Here is a 7,868-nt window from a genome sequence, read left to right as displayed (position 1 = left end):
TCCAAAAGGAAGCCGGATTTTGTTTTTTTTGATGGAGACGATGGTGGATGGGGACCAGACGGAGAGATTACGGGTTAAGCTGGGTTTTGAGGGTTGTTTCAAGGTGGATAGCGTCGTCAGGAAGGGGGGTTTGTGTTTTCTTTGGAGAAAGAACAATTATGCCAGTTTGATAACTTATTCTAATAACCATATTGACTTGGAGGTATCCCTACCGGGAAAGCCACACTGGCGTCTCACTTGTTATTATGGCTATGCGCAACGAAGTAGGAGGAGGGATTCTTCGGATTTCTTGAGATCTTTAAGGGGGACTGCTGAGATGCCTTGGGTGGTGTTGGGTGATTTTAATGATTTATTGGCTTAGTCTGAGAAGAGGGGAAGATTATCGCATCTGAATGGTTTGATTGAGGGTTTCAGTGAGGCTTTGGAGGATTGTGGATTGGTGTCTCTTCCCATGATTGGTTATCCGTATACGTAGGAAAGGGGTAAGGGCACGGAGGATTGGGTGGAGGAGCGGCTTGATAGGGTTGTGGCTTTTATGGAGTGGCTGGGGCAGTTTGATGAGGCGAGACTGTATAATATGCGTACGGACGCGTCGGATCATTCGGCTCTTTTCCTTGATATATATGGGACAGTGCAGGTCACCAGGCCTCGTAGCTTTCGTTTTGAGAATGCGTGGCTGTTGGATGAGGGGTGTAGGGGTGTGGTGGAGCGAGAATGGGCAGGTACACAGGGGGTGGAGTTACAGTCCCGTCTTGCCATGTGTGGTAAGGGTTTGAAGGCATGGGGTGGAGACCGTCATCATAAGTTTGGAAGGCGGATTGGTGAGTTAAGGAAGCAGATGGATGTGTTGCGTGGTAGGCGTGATCCAACTGCGCTTGCACGCTTTAGACATCTTGATAGTTGTCTGAATCTGGCTCTATCTCAGGAGGAGGCTTTCTGGAGGCAGCGTGCTAAACAGCACTGGTTACAAGGGGTTGACCGTAACACAAAGTTTTTCCATAAGTATGCATCCCACCGGAAGAAGAAGAACTATATTGAGAAGTTAAAGGATGATGACGGGGCGTGGAAGGAAGGTCGGGCACTAGACACGCTGGTGACGGCTTACTACAGGCAGATTTTCACGTCTGGAGGCTCTCCCGGGCCTTTCAGGGTGGACTCTATGCGTTCTCGAGTGTCTGAGGCGCAGAATGCTCACTTGCTGCGTCCGTTTGAGCCGGAGGAAGTCCGGGAGGCGCTTTTCTCTATGGGCAAGGACAAATCCCCGGGCCCGAATGGCATGAATCCTGGCTTTTACCAAGCTTTCTGGGACGTAATCGGTAAGGATGTCACATCCTTCGTGCTTAATTGTCTTGCTCAGTCTACTTTTCCTGTTTGTTTAAATGATGCAAATATTGTTTTAATCCCCAAAAAATGCATCCCCGAGTATGTTTCTGATTTGCGCCCGATTGCACTGTGCAATGTTCTATATAAAGTTATGGCTAAGATGTTGGCCAATCGTATGAAACCGTTATTGGAAGGTATTATATCCGAGCCCCAGAGTGCCTTTCTCCCCGGAAGGTTGATCTCGGATAATATATTGATTGCCTCTGAGGTGGGACACTACTTGAGAAGGAAGCAACTTGGTCAGGTGGGGTGGTCTGCTCTTAAACTTGACATGGCCAAGGCATACGACAGGATGGAGTGGTCGTTTGTGAATGATATGTTGGTGGGTCTGGGTTTTGATGCTAAATGGATATAGTTGCTTATGATGTGTATTCAGACAGTTCGCTATAGAGTTCTGGTAAATGGGAGGCCGTCCGAAGAAATCGTGCCTACTAGGGGTCTCCGTCAAGGGGATCCCTTGTCTCCTTACTTGTTTATCATTTGTGCTGAGGGGTTATCTTTGCTATTACAGGACTCACAGGCGAAGGGGCTTATTCATGGCTGTAGAGTGGCCCGAGGGGCGCCGCCCATCTCACATTTGTTTTTTGCAGATGACAGCTTGCTCTTCTTCAAAGCCAATCTGCAGGAAACTCCGGAAGTGAAGAAATGCTTGAGTGTGTATGAGTCGTATTCGGGCCAAGCGGTGAATTATCACAAGTCCAGCATCTCCTTTAGCCGGAATACCCATGGAGAGGTCCATGATCTAGTCTCGGGGACCTTAATGGTAGCACAGGCGGAGGATTTTGGCAAATACCTGGGGTTGCCTTCAGTTGTGGGCAGAAATAGGAGGGTGGTTTTTGCTTACATTGAGCATAAACTGAAGCAGAGATTTGGTTCATGGAATAAGAGGTTGATGTCTAGAGCCGGCAAGGAGGTTCTCTTGAAGAGCGTGGCGTAGGCTATGCCAACTTATACCATGAGTATCTATTTACTCCCGACGACTTTATGTGCCTCTTTGGAAAGATTGATGAACAGGTACTGGTGGGGTCAGAACGGCAGTGATTCCAGCATTCATTGGTTAGCCTAGGACAGAATGTATAAACCCAAGAAGTTTGGGGGGATGGGTTTTAAGCGGTTGCATGAGTTTAATCTTGCGTTATTGGCAAAGCAAGGGTGGCGCCTCCTTACGAATCAGAATTCCCTCATGGCACGTGTGTTTAAAGCAAGGTATTTCCCAACTACTACTTTTTATGAGGCTGAGATGGGTGGCAATCCTAGTTATGTATGGAGGAGTATGATGGCTAGTCAGCATCTGTTGAAATCTGGTTGTAGGCGCCGGATTGGCAATGGTAGAGCTACTCGGGTGTGATCGGTTCCATGGGTGCCGGATCTGCATAGTCCATTTGTGGAGACAGATCAAGGAGTTAATGGCCATGGTGTGCTAGTTTCGGATTTGATAGACTCAAATGCGGGGATTTGGAATCATGATTATGTTCATCAGTTATTTAATGTCCGCGATGCATGTTTAATATTACAGCTGCCAGTGAGCCCGGAGCACGAGGATATGTGGTATTGGGAAGGTGATATAAGGGGAAATTATTTGGTAAAAGATGCCTATAAGCGGCTGTGTGCTCTGAATATGCAGCCATCTGCTGTGTGGAATAATGTTTGGAAGCTGCAGGTCCCCCCTAAGTGGAAAGTTTTCTTATGGAGAGCCCTCCTGAATATTTTGCCAACACTTGATAATCTTTTAGTTAAGAGGGTGGTCATTGTTAATTTATGCCCGTCTTGTGGTCTAGAGGAGGAGTGTGTGATGCATTTGTTTTGTACATGTCCTTATGCTTTAAATTTGTGGCAGCTTTCTCATTTGCAAATCCCCCCTATTGCCAACAGGAATTTTGTGCAGTGGACAGAGGAATGGCTCGACGATTCAACGGGGTATTCTAGTGAGCTACATGGCCAAATATGTGGTATGCTACATGGTTTATGGGCTGCTAGGAACTCGGCCGTGTGGGACTCGGTGTTGCCGGCACCAAGGATCATGCATCGGCGGTGTGTGGCTCATTGGGCTGCATGGTTGGAGTGCGAGAACAGGCGGAAGGTGGCGGATGATAGCCGAGTCGCAACACATGCAGTGCTGCATCCCGCGAACAATTCACCCTCTTTTTCATGTTACATTGATGTTGGCTTTCATGGACCGCAACGAGCACCCGCATTTGGGTTTGTGGTATTTGGAGGTGATTTTTCGTTTGTGGTTGCGGCGAACGGACCATTGGTGTGTCCTTACGACCCCCTTCTGGCAGAAGCTATGGCCATGACTGAAACTCTCTCTTGGTTGAAGGATCATGGATATTCGGGTGGTATAATATACACGGATTCTTCGGTTCTGGTCTCAAGTCTTAAGAATGTTAATTTGTTTCGCAATTATTTCGGTTACACTTTAATGTCTTGTTTTCGTTTAATTAATGCTTTGTCGGGTACTGTGGTTCGCTATGTGAATAGGGAGGCCAATATACTGGAACACTCCTTATCTAAACATGTAACCGCGTTAGTGGAACGTTCTGTCTGGAGGGATGTACCTCCCACTTTTATTCAGCCCATGTTGGCGAATACAATCTGATTCATTTGGCTTTCAAAAAAAAAAAATTAAAGTTAATAAAATTGTTGTTAGCCGATTATTTTAGGGCCATCAAATAAACAATACTTTTAATTATTTCGGTCAATTGGCGAGGAACAAGAAAGGCGCAGCAAACCAGAGCCAATATTCCGCAGATGGATTCTTCTGGCGATCCGGTTGATCAGCGGGAGCTCAAGCGGAAGCTGTTGGATTTAGGCGTTATAAATAGAGGAAAAATTTGAGAATCAAGATCATCAATTTTGCCCCGGACCAATTTCGGTGGTGACATTCGAGAATTCCGATCGGCAACTTCCGTTTGACGGCGATGTTAGCAATTTCTCCGTCCGGCGTGCATATTTCTGGGCGGTGGCTGGAGAATTACTAATTTTGGTAGCTGGAGAATTCTAGGAAGCACCACATTCATACGGCAATCCTTTGTTCCCTCTATTCTTTATTATTGTTGCTAATTTACTTTAGTCATTGAAAGATGCTGTTTTATGAGATAATTTCTGCCCATTTATTTATGCTTTGCTAAGTATTTTATTTTAGGGATTTAGTGACTTGTTTTGATTTAAGTTTAATTTTGCCAACTGAATTATATTTTAGTCAATCGTCATAAATTTGTTAATTAATTGTGTTTTGGATTGTTAATTGGTTTTGTTTTATCTTATGATCTTATCGTGATTGACTTTAGAATGCATTCTTAAACCTTTTTAATTTGATTGTTTAGTTAATATTCTGGTTCGAGGTACTTTACTTGTTTATCGTCAGTTTTGATTCAATTATTCATTCGTTTAACTTCCTGAATTTAAATTATCTTGCATTTGATTCTTAATTAGCTTTGAACCTTTAAATTGTCAACTTTATTTTTTTATTTCAATTGATTAAATTGCATCGTATAATTCCTTGTGGGATCGACCCTTGCCTTTGCACACTTTTACTACAGTGACTCGTGCACTTGCGAGGACTTAATTAAAAATTGTACATCATTTTACATGAGTTGCGGTTCATAATCTGGTTGCGATCGAAAATACACATTTGGGCTGCGGTCCACCGTTTGGCTGCGGTCAAACGTTATGATGAGCTGCGGTTCATCGGTTGGTTGCGATCAACCCTGAAAATGCCCGTGTATCTCGAAATCAATTTAACACTAAGAATTCTACTTGATTTTATGTTACGAGACAATTTCGTTGTTTAATTAAATCAATTTAATCAACGTATAAATAACGAAATTGAAAGCATAAATAAAGTAAAGACACAGTAGAATTGTTACGCAGTTCGGAGCTCCTTCTCCTACGTCTGCGGGGCAATCCACGTCTGCCCAATCCACTAGATGTTCACCACGGAGTATTACAAGAGGTAACTACAAATGGCTCACAGCCTTTACCACTACAACTCTACTTAAACACCTAATCAGGACTGAACCGTGCATGCCATAACCATCTTTGGTGTAGCGCTTCAGCTGTCACAGGTACTGATTTGAAGTACAGAATTAAATCACAAAAATAACATAATCAATATTAAAGCAGTAAAATAGGAAGCTTGCGTATGTGATCAAAATTTCAGAATTGGCAACTTCCTCTTTCGTTTTCCCTTCCTTATATACTGTACGTAACTTCCATTTCACCAAGCCTTGATTGTAGCTTTCATATGTGGCTTGAATTCTTCTCAACCACACTGTAGGCACTTAAATTTTGATAAATATTGATTATTTATCAATATAAGTATATTTAAAATATTTATGGATAATATTGATATTATCTAATTTGTTAATTAGATAATATCAAAAGAGTTTGAGCTTATCAAAACTCTGTATCCTACAGCTATAAATAGGGCATTTCATTTCTATGTACTCACAGATCCTAGGAACAATTCATAGAAATATCAAGTTTATTCAGAGATCACAATAAAAAATGTGATCCTGAAAGTAAAAGAGCCCCTCCTCCATAATGATCATGCCTATGCCTATTGATCCAAACCTCCATTGAAGATCAAGCCATTTGAACCCGGATGCCCTTCAAGAAGAACAAACTATATATACAAGCCCTTCTTTGAAGATCAAGTCACTTGAAACCCGGAGTCCCTTCAATGGTGGAGTGTTCAAGACATCAAATTGAAGAATCAGAGGACATCCCAGAGACTTGTACTCACACCGCATTGATACTTGATATGTAAACCAGAATTTTGAATATTAATATCCTATATATTATTCAATTTTCTTTGTTCACAAATTGGCACGCCCGGTGGGACAACTCTGCCTCTCATCTCTTCATAGGCACCTTCAACCGGTATGGGGGCAAACCCTGTACGAAATTTGAAATGGAGGAAGCTAAATGATACTCCTTGGCACGAGTTAAAACGGCCTTATATTCAGACTCCTTGGCACGAGTTTAAACGGCCTCATATCTTTCAAGGCTCCTTGGCATGAGTTGAAACGGCCTTATATCTTTAAGTTGTAGTGTCGAGACTTTCTTGCACTACATACTTTCGAGTGTTATATGCCCTCAAGTGGTGTACAAGCAAGTCTCGAGGGGGCATTTGTTGACACTTAAATTTTGATAAATATTGATTTTTTATCAATATAAGTATATTTAAAATATTTATGGATAATATTGATATTATCTAATTTGTTAATTATATAATATCAAAAGAGTTTGAGCTTATCAAAACTCTGTATCCTACAGCTATAAATAGGGCATTTCATTTCTATGTAATCACAGATCCTAGGAACAATTCATAGAAATATCAAGTTTACTCAGAGATCACAATAAAAAATGTGATCGTGAAAGTAAAAGCCCCTCCTCCATAATGATCATGCCTATGCCTATTGATCCAAACCTCCATTGAAGATCAAGCCATTTGAACCCGGATGCCCTTCAAGAAGAACAAGCTATATATACAAGCCCTTCTTTGAAGATCAAGCCACTTGAAACCCGAAGTCACTTCAATGGTGGAGTGTTCAAGACATCAAATTGAAGAATCAGAGGACATCCCAGAGACTTGTACTCACACCGCATTGATACTTGATATGTAAACCAGAATTTTGAATATTAATATCCTATATATTATTCAATTTTCTTTGTTCACAAATTGGCACGCCCAGTGGGACAACTCTGCCTCTCATTTCTTCATAGGCACATTCAACCGGTATGGGGGCAAACCCTTTACGAAATTTGAAATGGAGGAAGCTAAATGATACTCCTTGGCACGAGTTAAAACGGCTTTATATTCAGACTCCTTGGAACGAGTTTAAACGGCCTCATATCTTTCAAGGCTCCTTGGCACGAGTTGAAACGGCCTTATATCTTTAAGTTGTAGTGTCGAGACTTTCTTGCACTACATACTTTCGAGTGTTATATGCCCTCAAGTGGTGTACAAGAAAGTCTCGAGGGGGCATTTGTAGACACTTAAATTTTGATAAATATTGATTATTTATCAATATAAGTATATTTAAAATATTTATGGATAATATTGATATTATCTAATTTGTTAATTATATAATATCAAAAGAGTTTGAGCTTATCAAAACTCTGTATCCTACAGCTATAAATAGGGCATTTCATTTCTATGTAATCACAGATCCTAGGAACAATTCATAGAAATATCAAGTTTACTCAGAGATCACAATAAAAAATGTGATCCTGAAAGTAAAAGCTCATCCTCCATAATGATCATGCCTATGCCTATTGATCCAAACCTCCATTGAAGATCAAGTCATTTGAACCCGGATGCCCTTCAAGAAGAACAAGCTATATATACAAGCCCTTCTTTGAAGATCAAGCCACTTGAAACCCGGATGCCCTTCAATGGTGGAGTGTTCAAGACATCAAATTGAAGAATCAGAGGACAACCCAGAGACTTGTACTCACACTGCATTGATACTTGATAT

Source organism: Ipomoea nil, unplaced genomic scaffold (genome assembly GCF_001879475.1).
Source record: "Ipomoea nil cultivar Tokyo-kokei standard unplaced genomic scaffold, Asagao_1.1 scaffold1474, whole genome shotgun sequence".
In the NCBI taxonomy this organism is placed as follows: domain Eukaryota; kingdom Viridiplantae; phylum Streptophyta; class Magnoliopsida; order Solanales; family Convolvulaceae; genus Ipomoea; species Ipomoea nil.
The sequence above is the reverse complement of the archived record's forward strand: the minus strand, read 5'-3'. Positions refer to the sequence as shown.